Here is a 15701-nt window from a genome sequence, read left to right on the forward strand (position 1 = left end):
CCTGCTTCCTCCAGTGAGTCCGACCTAGTGTACTCTGAAGCAGTTGTTTTCTCTGAGCCTCTGCACTCTTCTGACCCGGCGGAGGACCTCCAGTTGTTTCCTGAATCCTCCGGGATACCACCAGATAACAAAGAGACAGTGACTTTTCCTCATTATGTACCTGATAACCCGTCTATTTCTTCCTGTGAGCTTGACAAGATGTACCTCGAAGCAGAGATTGCCCTTAAGTCTCTGTCCCCCTCCAACCCAGTGAACGACTGGTCCTCGAATTCCCTGCGGAAGATTCTGGCAGGCCTGAAGAAGAGGGGGCGTAAGGGGGGAGGTACTGTAACATACCTGGCGGCGTCCTTGCATGGTGGTCCATCTCCCACTGTGCAAGAGGGCGCACTTGATCTCCTGTCCAGAATGTCTCTCTGGCTTCCCTCCATGCTGTCTGTTTGTGTCTGTTTCTGCTGCTTAAGGGCGGCGCCCGATCACTTCCTGCCTTTTGTACCTGCTGTGGGTCACACCCCTTGTGCGTCCTCAGCCTATTGCTGTCTGTCACTTGGTATATAGCTCAGCAGCTCCCTTCTATCCCTGCCTGAGCATAGTGTTTCCTTCAGTGTGTGCTTGCACTCTGAAGGTGCCAGGTCCCGTCTCTTGTCTCCTGCTTTTTGTATCAGTTCCCGTGTCTGAACTGAGTCCTGTATGTCTCCTGCTTTGCGGTATCAGCTCCCGTGTCTGAACTGAGTCCTGTATGTCTCCTGCTTTGCGGTATCAGCTCCCGTGTCTGAACTGAGTCCTGTATGTCTCCTGCTTTGCGGTTTCAGCTCCCGTGTCTGAACTGGCTCCTTTCTGTGTTCTCTTGTCTGTCCTGTCTGAACACGCTCCTAGCCTGTTCCTCTCGCCTTCTAGTGGCCGATTTCCTAGACCCGCTCCTGTGTCTGGTCTGTCCTGTCTGAACACGCTCCTAGCCTGTTCCTCTCGCCTTCTAGTGGCCGATTTCCTAGACCCGCTCCTGTGTCTGGTCTGTCCTGTCTGAACACGCTCCTTGCCTGTTCGTTCCGCCTTCTAGTGGCCGATTTCCTAGACCCGCTCCTGCGTCTGGTCTGTCCTGTCTGAACACGCTCCTTGCCTGTTCGTTCCGCCTCTCTGGGGGCCGTATTCCCAGACCCGCTCCTGTATCCCTCTGCAGTGTCGGTCTCCTCCGTACACTCAGTTCCAGTCTGAACTCTCTCCTGTCCTTTACCTGTTTTGCCTCTATGTCCGTTCCCTTCCTTTTTCTGCAGAGTCTGAACTCGTACCTAACTCCTGCTTGTTGTCTCTGCAAGTACTGTGTGAGTATCTGGCTCTGTCTTTCCCTTCCTGTCTGTTCCGTGTGAACAGAGCCCTGTCCTCCCTGCTCAGCCTTGTCTGCACTCTAGCTGTGCTTGCCTGTAACCCTCTGCCTGTATTGTTCCTGAGTCCCGGTGTGTACTGGGTCCTATCCCGCCTGTGTTCCTACCTGCTAGTGCCTCCCTGTCTGCACTCTAGCTGTGCTTGCCTTTACCCCCCTGCCTGCATACCCGCCTGCCTGCATACCAGTCGTGCCTGCCTATACCCTCCAGTCTGTGTGCCAGCCTACCAGCCTGTTCCTGTATTCCCCTGTGTGGGTCAACAGCCGTGTCCGGGGTCTGTCCTGGAGTAGCACCTGGTCCCTCTGCTCGGTTCCTCCTTGGTGCACTGGCGTCGTATGCCGTCGTGCGACCCTGGTCGGATCGGGTGAATACTTAGTCACGCCCCTCCAGGCATTCACTCTCCGGCACGGTCCAGTGGAATCACTACCAATCACACGCACACGCCGCTTAGCCCGGGCGTGTGCATAACACCATCAGTTGTGTTGTGCAGAAGTCTGGTGGATACACAGCTGATAGTCTTACTGAATGGACTGTTAGCTGCTTTTTTCTTGCCATAATACAAATTCTAAGTAAAGAAAAACGAGGGGCCATCATTACTTTAAGAAATGAAGGTCAGTCAGTCCGAAAAATTGGGCAAACATTGAAAGTGTCCCCAAGTGCAGTTGCAAAAACCATCAAGCGCTACAAAGAAACTGGCTCACATGAGGACCGCCCCAGGAAAGGAAGACCAAGAGACACCTCTGCTTCTGAGGATAAGTTTATCCGAGTCACCAGCCTCAGAAATCGCAGGTTAACAGCAGCTCAGATTAGAGACCAGGTCAATGCCACACAGAGTTCTAGCAGCAGACACATCTCTACAACTGTTAAGAGGAGACTTTGTGCATCAGGCCTTCATGGTAAAATAGCAGCTAGGAAACCACTGCTAAGGTCAGGCAACAAGCAGAAGAGACTTGTTTGGGCTAAAGAACACAAGGAATGGACATTAGACCAGTGGAAATCTGTTCTTTTGTCTGATGAGTCCAAATTTGAGATCTTTGGTTCCAACCACAGTGTCTTTGTGCGACGCAGAAAAGGTGAACGGATGGACTCTACATGCCTGGTTCCCACCGTGAAGCATGGAGGAGGAGGTGTGATGGTGTGGGGGTGCTTTGCTGGTGACACTGTTGGGGATTTATTCAAAACTGAAGGCATACTAAACCAGCATGGCTACCACAGCATCTTGCAGCGGCATGCTATTCCATCCTTTTTGCGTTTAGTTGGACCATCATTTATTTTTCAACAGGACAATGACCCTAAACACACCTCCAGGCTGTGTAAGGGCTATTTGACCAAGTGAGTGATGGGGTGCTACGCCAGATGACCTGGCCTCCACAGTTACCAGACCTGAACCCAATCAAGATGGTTTGGGATGAGCTGGACTGACCGAGTGAAGGCAAAAGGGCCAACAAGTGCTAAGCATCTCTGGGAACTCCTTCAAGATTGTTGGAAGACTATTTCCGGTGACTACCTCTTGAAGCTCATCAAGAGAATGCCAAGAGTGTGCAAAGCAGTCATCAAAGCAAAAGGTGGCTACTTTGAAGAACCTAGAATATAAGACATATTTTCAGTTGTTTCACACTTTTTTGTTAAGTATATAATTCCACATGTGTTAATTCATAGTTTTGATGCCTTCAGTGTGAATGTACAATTTTCATAGTCATGAAAATACAGAAAAATCTTTAAATGAGAAGGTGTGTCCAAACTTTTGGTCTGTACTGTACAGTCATGGCCAAAAGTTTTGAGAATGACACCAAAATGATATTTTCACATGATCTGCTGGCCTCTGGTTTTTATTAGTGTTTGTCTGATGTTTATATCACATACAGAAATATAATTGCAATCATATTATGAGTACCAATAAGTTATATTGACAGTTAGAATGAGTTAATGCAGCAAGTCAATATTTGCAGTGTTGCCCCTTCTTCTTCAAGACCTCTCTAATTCTCCCTGGCATGCTCTCAATCAACTTTTGGACCAAATCCTGACTGATAGCAGTCCATTCTTGCATAATCAATGCTTGCATTTTGCCAGAATTTGTTGGTGTTTGTTTGTCCACCCGTCTCTTGATGATTGACCACAAGTTCTCAATGGGATTAAGATCTGGGGAGTTTCCAGGCCATGGACCCAAAATCTCTATGTTTTGTTCCATGAGCCATTTAGTTATCACCTTTGCTTTATGGCAAGGTGCTCCATCATGCTGGAAAAGGCATTGTTGAGCGCCAAACTGCTCTTGGACGGTTGGGAGAAGTTGCTCTTGGAGGACATTCTGGTACCATTCTTTATTCATGGCTGTGTTTTTAGGCAAGACTGTGAGTGAGCCGATTCCCTTGGCTGAGAAGCAACCCCACACATGAATGGTTTCAGGATGCTTTACAGTTGGCATGAGACAAGACTGGTGGTAGCGCTCACCTCTTCTTCTCCGAATAAGCTGTTTTCCAGATGTCCCAAACAATCGAAAAGAGGATTCATCAGAGAAAATGACTTTGCCCCAGTCCTCAGCAGTCCACTCCCTGTACCTTTTGCAGAATATCAGTCGGTCCCTGATGTTTTTTCTGGAGAGAAGTGGCTTCTTTGCTGCCCTCCTTGAAACCAGCCCTTGCTCAAAGAGTCTCCGCCTCACAGTGCGTGCAGAAGCACTCACACCAGCCTGTTGCCATTCCTGAGCAAGCTCGGCACTGCTGGTAGTCCGATCCCGCAGCTGAAACAGTTTTAAGATACGGTCCTGGCGCTTGCTGGTCTTTCTTGGGCGCCCTGGAGCCTTTTTGACAACAATGGAAGCTCTCTCCTTGAAGTTCTTTTCCATTTTTGTGCAGTGCAATGATGGCTGCACGTGTTTCTTTAGAGATAACCATGGTTAACTGAAGAGAAACAATGATACCAAGAACCAGACACCTTTTAAAGTGTCCAGTGATGTCATTCTTACTTAATCATGACTGATTGATCGCCAGCCCTGTCCTCATCAACACCCACGCCTGTGTTAATGGATCAATCACTAAAACAATGTTAGCTGCTCCTTTTAAGGCAGGACTGCAATGATGTTGAAATGTGTTTTGGGGGTTAAAGTTCATTTTCTGGGCAAATATTGACTTTGCAAGTACAGTAATTGCTGTTAAGCTGATCACTCTTTGACATTCAGGAGTATATGCAAATTGCCATTACAAAAAATTAAGCAGTAAACTTTGGAAAAATTACTATTTGTCTCATTCTCAATACTTTTGGCCATGACTGTATATGGTAATATAGTATAAGATATAATATAACATAATATAATATGATATCATATAGTATAATAAAATATATAACATATTATGTAATCATATGATCTAAAATAATATAAGATGTGATATATGATATAATATGGTATAATATAATATAGTATAACACAATATATTAAATATAGTATAGTAATATAATCTGACACAATTTGATATAATATAATAATATACTGGATATAATGTTCAGTATAATATACAGGATATAATAATGTACAGTATAATATACAGGATATAATGTACAGTATAATATACAGGATATAATGTATAGTATAATATACAGGATATAGTAATGTACAGTATAATATACAGGATATAATAATGTACAGTATAATATAGAGGCTATAATAATGTTCAGTATAATATATAGGATATAATGTACAGTATAATATACAGGATATAATAATGCACAGTATAATATACAGGATATAGTAATGTACAGTATAATATACAGGATATAATAATGTACAGTATAATATACAGGATATAATGTATAGTATAATATACAGGATATAATAATGTACAGTATAATATACAGGATATAATGTACAGTATAATATACAGGATCTAGTAATGTACAGTATAATATACAGGATATAATAATGTACAGTATAATATATAGGATATAATAATGTACAGTATAATATACAAGATATAGTAATGTACAGTATAATATATAGGGTATAATAATGTACAGTATAATATACAGGATATAGTAATGTACAGTATAATATACAGGATATAATAATGTACAGTATAATATATAGGGTATAATAATGTACAGTATAATACACAGGATATAATAATGTACAGTATAATATATAGGATATAATAATGCACATTATAATATATAGGATATAATAATGTACAGTATAATATATAGGATATAATAATGTACAGGATAATACACAGGATATAATAATGTACAGTATAATATATAGGATATAATAATGCACATTATAATATATAGGATATAATAATGTACAGTATAATATATAGGATATAATAATGTACAGTATAATACACAGGATATAATAATGTACAGTATAATATATAGGATATAATAATGCACATTATAATATATAGGATATAATAATGTACAGTATAATATATAGGATATAATAATGCACATTATAATATATAGGATATAATAATGTACAGTATAATATACAGGATATAGTAATGTACAGTATAATATACAGGATATAATAATGTACAGTATAATATATAGGGTATAATAATGTACAGTATAATACACAGGATATAATAATGTACAGTATAATATATAGGATATAATAATGCACATTATAATATATAGGATATAATAATGTACAGTATAATATATAGGATATAATAATATACAGGATAATACACAGGATATAATAATGTACAGTATAATACACAGGATATAATGTACAGTATAATATACAGGATATACTAATGTACAGTATAATATACAGGATATAATGTACAGTATAATATACAGGATATAATAATGTACAGTATAATATACAGGATATAGTAATGTACAGGATAATATACAGGATATAATAATGTACAGTATAATACACAGGATATAGTAATGTACAGTATAATATATAGGATATAATGTACAGTATAATATACAGGATATAATGTACAGTATAATATACAGGATATAATAATGTACAGTATAATATACAGGATATAGTAATGTACAGGATAATATACAGGATATAATAATGTACAGGATAATACACAGGATATAATAATGTACAGTATAATATACAGGATATAATAATGCACAGTATAATATACAGGATATAATGTACAGTATAATATACAGGATATAATAATGTACAGGATAATACACAGGATATAGTAATGTACAGTATAATATACAGGATATAGTAATGTACAGGATAATATACAGGATATAATAATGCACAGTATAATATACAGGATATAATGTACAGTATAATATACAGGATATAATAATGTACAGTATAATATACAGGATATAGTAATGTACAGGATAATATACAGGATATAATAATGCACAGTATAATATACAGGATATAATGTACAGTATAATATACAGGATATAATAATGTACAGTATAATATACAGGATATAATGTACAGAATAATATACAGGATATAATGTACAGTATAATATACAGGATATAGTAATGTACAGGATAATATACAGGGTATAAAATGTACAGGATAATACACAGGATATAATAATGTACAGGATAATATACAGGATATAATGTACAGTATAATATACAGGATATAGTAATATACAGGATAATATACAGGATATAATAATGTACAGTATAATATACAGGATATAATGTACAGTATAATATACAGGATATAGTAATGTACAGGATAATATACAGGATATAATAATGTACAGTATAATATACAGGATATAATGTACAGTATAATATACAGGATATAGTAATGTACAGGATAATATACAGGATATAATAATGTACAGTATAATATACAGGATATAATGTACAGTATAATATACAGGATATAGTAATGTACAGTATAATATACAGGATATAATAATGCACAGTATAATATACAGGATATAATAATGTACAGTATAATATACAGGATATAGTAATGTACAGTATAATATACAGGATATAATAATGTACAGTATAATATACAGGATATAGTAATGTACAGGATAATATACAGGGTATAAAATGTACAGGATAATACACAGGATATAATAATGTACAGGATAATATACAGGATATAATGTACAGTATAATATACAGGATATAGTAATATACAGGATAATATACAGGATATAATAATGTACAGTATAATATACAGGATATAATGTACAGTATAATATACAGGATATAATAATGTACAGTATAATATACAGGATATAGTAATGTACAGGATAATATACAGGATATAATAATGTACAGTATAATACACAGGATATAGTAATGTACAGTATAATATATAGGATATAATGTACAGTATAATATACAGGATATAATGTACAGTATAATATACAGGATATAATAATGTACAGTATAATATACAGGATATAGTAATGTACAGGATAATATACAGGATATAATAATGTACAGGATAATACACAGGATATAATAATGTACAGTATAATATACAGGATATAATAATGCACAGTATAATATACAGGATATAATGTACAGTATAATATACAGGATATAATAATGTACAGGATAATACACAGGATATAATAATGTACAGTATAATATACAGGATATAGTAATGTACAGGATAATATACAGGATATAATAATGCACAGTATAATATACAGGATATAATGTACAGTATAATATACAGGATATAATAATGTACAGTATAATATACAGGATATAATGTACAGAATAATATACAGGATATAATGTACAGTATAATATACAGGATATAGTAATGTACAGGATAATATACAGGGTATAAAATGTACAGGATAATACACAGGATATAATAATGTACAGGATAATATACAGGATATAATGTACAGTATAATATACAGGATATAGTAATATACAGGATAATATACAGGATATAATAATGTACAGTATAATATACAGGATATAGTAATGTACAGGATAATATACAGGATATAATAATGTACAGTATAATATACAGGATATAATGTACAGTATAATATACAGGATATAGTAATGTACAGGATAATATACAGGATATAATAATGTACAGTATAATATACAGGATATAATGTACAGTATAATATACAGGATATAGTAATGTACAGTATAATATACAGGATATAATAATGCACAGTATAATATACAGGATATAATAATGTACAGTATAATATACAGGATATAGTAATGTACAGTATAATATACAGGATATAATAATGTACAGTATAATATACAGGATATAATGTACAGTATAATATACAGGATATAGTAATGTACAGGATAATATACAGGGTATAAAATGTACAGGATAATACACAGGATATAATAATGTACAGGATAATATACAGGATATAATGTACAGTATAATATACAGGATATAGTAATATACAGGATAATATACAGGATATAATAATGTACAGTATAATATACAGGATATAATGTACAGTATAATATACAGGATATAGTAATGTACAGGATAATATACAGGATATAATAATGTACAGTATAATATACAGGATATAATGTACAGTATAATATACAGGATATAGTAATGTACAGGATAATATACAGGATATAATAATGTACAGTATAATATACAGGATATAATGTACAGTATAATATACAGGATATAGTAATGCACAGTATAATATACAGGATATAATAATGTACAGTATAATATACAGGATATAATAATGCACAGTATAATATACAGGATATAATAATGTACAGTATAATATACAGGATATAGTAATGTACAGTATAATATACAGGATATAATAATGTACAGTATAATATACAGGATATAGTAATGTACAGGATAATATACAGGATATAATAATGCACAGTATAATATACAGGATATAATAATGTACAGTATAATATATAGGATATAGTAATGTACAGTATAATATACAGGATATAGTAATGTACAGGATAATATACAGGATATAGTAATGTACAGGATAATACACAGGATATAATGTACAGAATAATATACAGGATATAGTAATGTACAGGATAATATACAGGATATAATAATGTACAGTATAATATATAGGATATAGTAATGTACAGTATAATAAACAGGATATAATGTACAGTATAATATACAGGATATAGTAATGTACAGGATAATATACAGGATATAATAATGTACAGTATAATATACAGGATATAATGTACAGAATAATATACAGGATATAGTAATGTACAGGATAATATACAGGATATAATAATGTACAGTATAATATACAGGATATAATGTACAGTATAATATACAGGATATAGTAATGTACAGGATAATATACAGGATATAATAATGTACAGTATAATATACAGGATATAATGTACAGGATAATATACAGGATATAATAATGTACAGTATAATATACAGGATATAATGTACAGGATAATATACAGGATATAATAATGTACAGTATAATATACAGGATATAGTAATGTACAGGATAATACACAGGATATAATAATGTACAGTATAATATACAGGATATAGTAATGTACAGTATAATATAAAGGATATAATGTACAGGATAATATACAGGATAATATAATGTACAGTATAATATACAGGATATAATGTACAGGATAATACACAGGATATAATAATGTACAGTATAATATACAGGATATAATGTACAGTATAATATACAGGATATAATGTACAGAATAATATACAGGATATAGTAATGTACAGGATAATATACAGGATATAATAATGTACAGTATAATATACAGGATATAATGTACAGGATAATATACAGGATATAGTAATGTACAGTATAATATACAGGATATAATGTATAGTATAATATACAGGATATAGTAATGTACAGGATAATATACAGGATATAATGTACAGTATAATATACAGGATATAATGTACAGTATAATATACAGGATATAGTAATGTACAGTATAATATACAGGATATAATGTATAGTATAATATATAGGATATAGTAATGTACAGTATAATATACAGGATATAATGTACAGGATAATATACAGGATATAATGTACAGTATAATATACAGGATATAGTAATGTACAGTATAATATACAGGATATAATGTACAGGATAATATACAGGATATAATAATGTACAGTATAATATACAGGATATAATGTACAGCATAATATACAGGATATAATGTACAGAATAATATACAGGATATAGTAATGTACAGGATAATATACAGGATATAATAATGTACAGTATAATATACAGGATATAATGTACAGGATAATATACAGGATATAGTAATGTACAGTATAATATACAGGATATAATGTATAGTATAATATACAGGATATAGTAATGTACAGTATAATATACAGGATATAATGTACAGTATAATATACAGGATATAATGTACAGGATAATATACAGGATATAATAATGTACAGTATAATATACAGGATATAGTAATGTACAGGATAATATACAGGATATAATAATGTACAGTATAATATACAGGATATAGTAATGTACAGGATAATATACAGGATATAATAATGTACAGTATAATATACAGGATATAATGTACAGAATAATATACAGGATAATATACAGGATATAATAATGTACAGTATAATATACAGGATATAATGTACAGTATAATATACAGGATATAGTAATGTACAGGATAATATACAGGATATAATAATGTACAGTATAATATACAGGATATAGTAATGTACAGGATAATATACAGGATATAATAATGTACAGTATAATATACAGGATATAATGTACAGAATAATATACAGGATAATATACAGGATATAATAATGTACAGTATAATATACAGGATATAATGTACAGTATAATATACAGGATATAGTAATGTACAGGATAATATACAGGATATAATAATGTACAGTATAATATACAGGATATAATGTACAGGATAATATACAGGATATAATAATGTACAGTATAATATACAGGATATAGTAATGTACAGGATAATACACAGGATATAATAATGTACAGGATAATATATAGGATATAGTAATGCACAGTATAATATACAGGATATAATGTACAGGATAATATACAGGATATAATAATGTACAGTATAATATACAGGATATAATGTACAGGATAATATACAGGATATAGTAATGTACAGGATAATATACAGGATATAATAATGTACAGTATAATATACAGGATATAATGTACAGTATAATATACAGGATATAGTAATGTACAGGATAATATACAGGATATAATAATGTACAGTATAATATACAGGATATAATAATGTACAGTATAATATACAGGATATAATGTACAGGATAATATACAGGATATAGTAATGTACAGGATAATATACAGGATATAATAATGTACAGGATAATATATAGGATATAATGTACAGGATAATATACAGGATATAATAATGTACAGTATAATATACAGGATATAATGTACAGGATAATATACAGGATATAATAATGTACAGGATAATATATAGGATATAGTAATGCACAGTATAATATATAGGATATAGTAATGTACAGGATAATATACAGTATATAATGTACAGTATAATATACAGGATATAATGTACAGGATAATATACAGGATATAATAATGTACAGTATAATATACAGGATATAGTAATGTACAGGATAATATACAGGATATAATAATGTACAGTATAATATACAGGATATAGTAATGTACAGGATAATATACAGGATATAATAATGTACAGTATAATATACAGGATATAATGTACAGAATAATATACAGGATAATATACAGGATATAATAATGTACAGTATAATATACAGGATATAATGTACAGTATAATATACAGGATATAGTAATGTACAGGATAATATACAGGATATAATAATGTACAGTATAATATACAGGATATAATGTACAGAATAATATACAGGATAATATACAGGATATAATAATGTACAGTATAATATACAGGATATAGTAATGTACAGGATAATATACAGGATATAATAATGTACAGTATAATATACAGGATATAATGTACAGAATAATATACAGGATAATATACAGGATATAGTAATGTACAGGATAATATACAGGATATAATAATGTACAGTATAATATACAGGATATAGTAATGTACAGGATAATATACAGGATATAATAATGTACAGTATAATATACAGGATATAATGTACAGAATAATATACAGGATAATATACAGGATATAATAATGTACAGTATAATATACAGGATATAGTAATGTACAGGATAATATACAGGATATAATAATGTACAGTATAATATACAGGATATAATGTACAGAATAATATACAGGATAATATACAGGATATAATAATGTACAGTATAATATACAGGATATAGTAATGTACAGGATAATATACAGGATATAATAATGTACAGTATAATATACAGGATATAATGTACAGAATAATATACAGGATAATATACAGGATATAGTAATGTACAGGATAATATACAGGATATAATAATGTACAGTATAATATACAGGATATAGTAATGTACAGGATAATATACAGGATATAATAATGTACAGTATAATATACAGGATATAATGTACAGAATAATATACAGGATAATATACAGGATATAATAATGTACAGTATAATATACAGGATATAATGTACAGTATAATATACAGGATATAGTAATGTACAGGATAATATACAGGATATAATAATGTACAGTATAATATACAGGATATAATGTACAGGATAATATACAGGATATAATAATGTACAGTATAATATACAGGATATAGTAATGTACAGGATAATACACAGGATATAATAATGTACAGGATAATATATAGGATATAGTAATGCACAGTATAATATACAGGATATAATGTACAGGATAATATACAGGATATAGTAATGTACAGGATAATATACAGGATATAATAATGTACAGTATAATATACAGGATATAATGTACAGTATAATATACAGGATATAATAATGTACAGGATAATATATAGGATATAATGTACAGGATAATATACAGGATATAATAATGTACAGTATAATATACAGGATATAATGTACAGGATAATATACAGGATATAATAATGTACAGGATAATATATAGGATATAGTAATGCACAGTATAATATATAGGATATAGTAATGTACAGGATAATATACAGGATATAATGTACAGTATAATATACAGGATATAATGTACAGGATAATATACAGGATATAATAATGTACAGTATAATATACAGGATATAGTAATGTACAGGATAATATACAGGATATAATAATGTACAGTATAATATACAGGATATAATGTACAGAATAATATACAGGATAATATACAGGATATAATAATGTACAGTATAATATACAGGATATAATGTACAGTATAATATACAGGATATAGTAATGTACAGGATAATATACAGGATATAATAATGTACAGTATAATATACAGGATATAATGTACAGAATAATATACAGGATATAGTAATGTACAGGATAATATACAGGATATAATAATGTACAGTATAATATACAGGATATAATGTACAGGATAATATACAGGATATAATAATGTACAGTATAATATACAGGATATAGTAATGTACAGGATAATACACAGGATATAATAATGTACAGGATAATATATAGGATATAGTAATGCACAGTATAATATACAGGATATAATGTACAGGATAATATACAGGATATAGTAATGTACAGGATAATATACAGGATATAATAATGTACAGTATAATATACAGGATATAATGTACAGTATAATATACAGGATATAATAATGTACAGGATAATATATAGGATATAATGTACAGGATAATATACAGGATATAATAATGTACAGTATAATATACAGGATATAATGTACAGGATAATATACAGGATATAATAATGTACAGGATAATATATAGGATATAGTAATGCACAGTATAATATATAGGATATAGTAATGTACAGGATAATATACAGGATATAATGTACAGTATAATATACAGGATATAATGTACAGGATAATATACAGGATATAATAATGTACAGTATAATATACAGGATATAGTAATGTACAGGATAATATACAGGATATAATAATGTACAGTATAATATACAGGATATAATGTACAGAATAATATACAGGATAATATACAGGATATAATAATGTACAGTATAATATACAGGATATAATGTACAGTATAATATACAGGATATAGTAATGTACAGGATAATATACAGGATATAATAATGTACAGTATAATATACAGGATATAATGTACAGAATAATATACAGGATAATATACAGGATATAATAATGTACAGTATAATATACAGGATATAGTAATGTACAGGATAATATACAGGATATAATAATGTACAGTATAATATACAGGATATAATGTACAGAATAATATACAGGATATAGTAATGTACAGGATAATATACAGGATATAATAATGTACAGTATAATATACAGGATATAGTAATGTACAGGATAATATACAGGATATAATAATGTACAGTATAATATACAGGATATAATGTACAGAATAATATACAGGATAATATACAGGATATAATAATGTACAGTATAATATACAGGATATAATGTACAGGATAATATACAGGATATAGTAATGTACAGGATAATATACAGGATATAATAATGTACAGTATAATATACAGGATATAATGTACAGGATAATATACAGGATATAGTAATGTACAGGATAATATACAGGATATAATAATGTACAGTATAATATACAGGATATAATGTACAGGATAATATACAGGATATAGTAATGTACAGGATAATATACAGGATATAATAATGTACAGGATAATATATAGGATATAATGTACAGGATAATATACAGGATATAATAATGTACAGTATAATATACAGGATATAATGTACAGGATAATATACAGGATATAATAATGTACAGGATAATATATAGGATATAGTAATGCACAGTATAATATACAGGATATAATGTACAGTATAATATACAGGATATAGTAATGTACAGGATAATATACAGGATATAATAATGTACAGTATAATATACAGGATATAATGTACAGGATAATATACAGGATATAGTAATGTACAGGATAATATACAGGATATAATAATGTACAGTATAATATACAGGATATAATGTACAGTATAATATACAGGATATAGTAATGTACAGGATAATATACAGGATATAATAATGTACAGGATAATATATAAGATATAGTAATGTACAGTATAATATACAGGATATAATGTACAGGATAATATACAGGA

Source organism: Phyllobates terribilis, unplaced genomic scaffold (assembly GCF_046119375.1).
Source record: "Phyllobates terribilis strain yellow unplaced genomic scaffold, ASM4611937v1 Scaffold_2__4_contigs__length_985480577, whole genome shotgun sequence".
Taxonomy (NCBI): Eukaryota; Metazoa; Chordata; class Amphibia; order Anura; family Dendrobatidae; genus Phyllobates; species Phyllobates terribilis.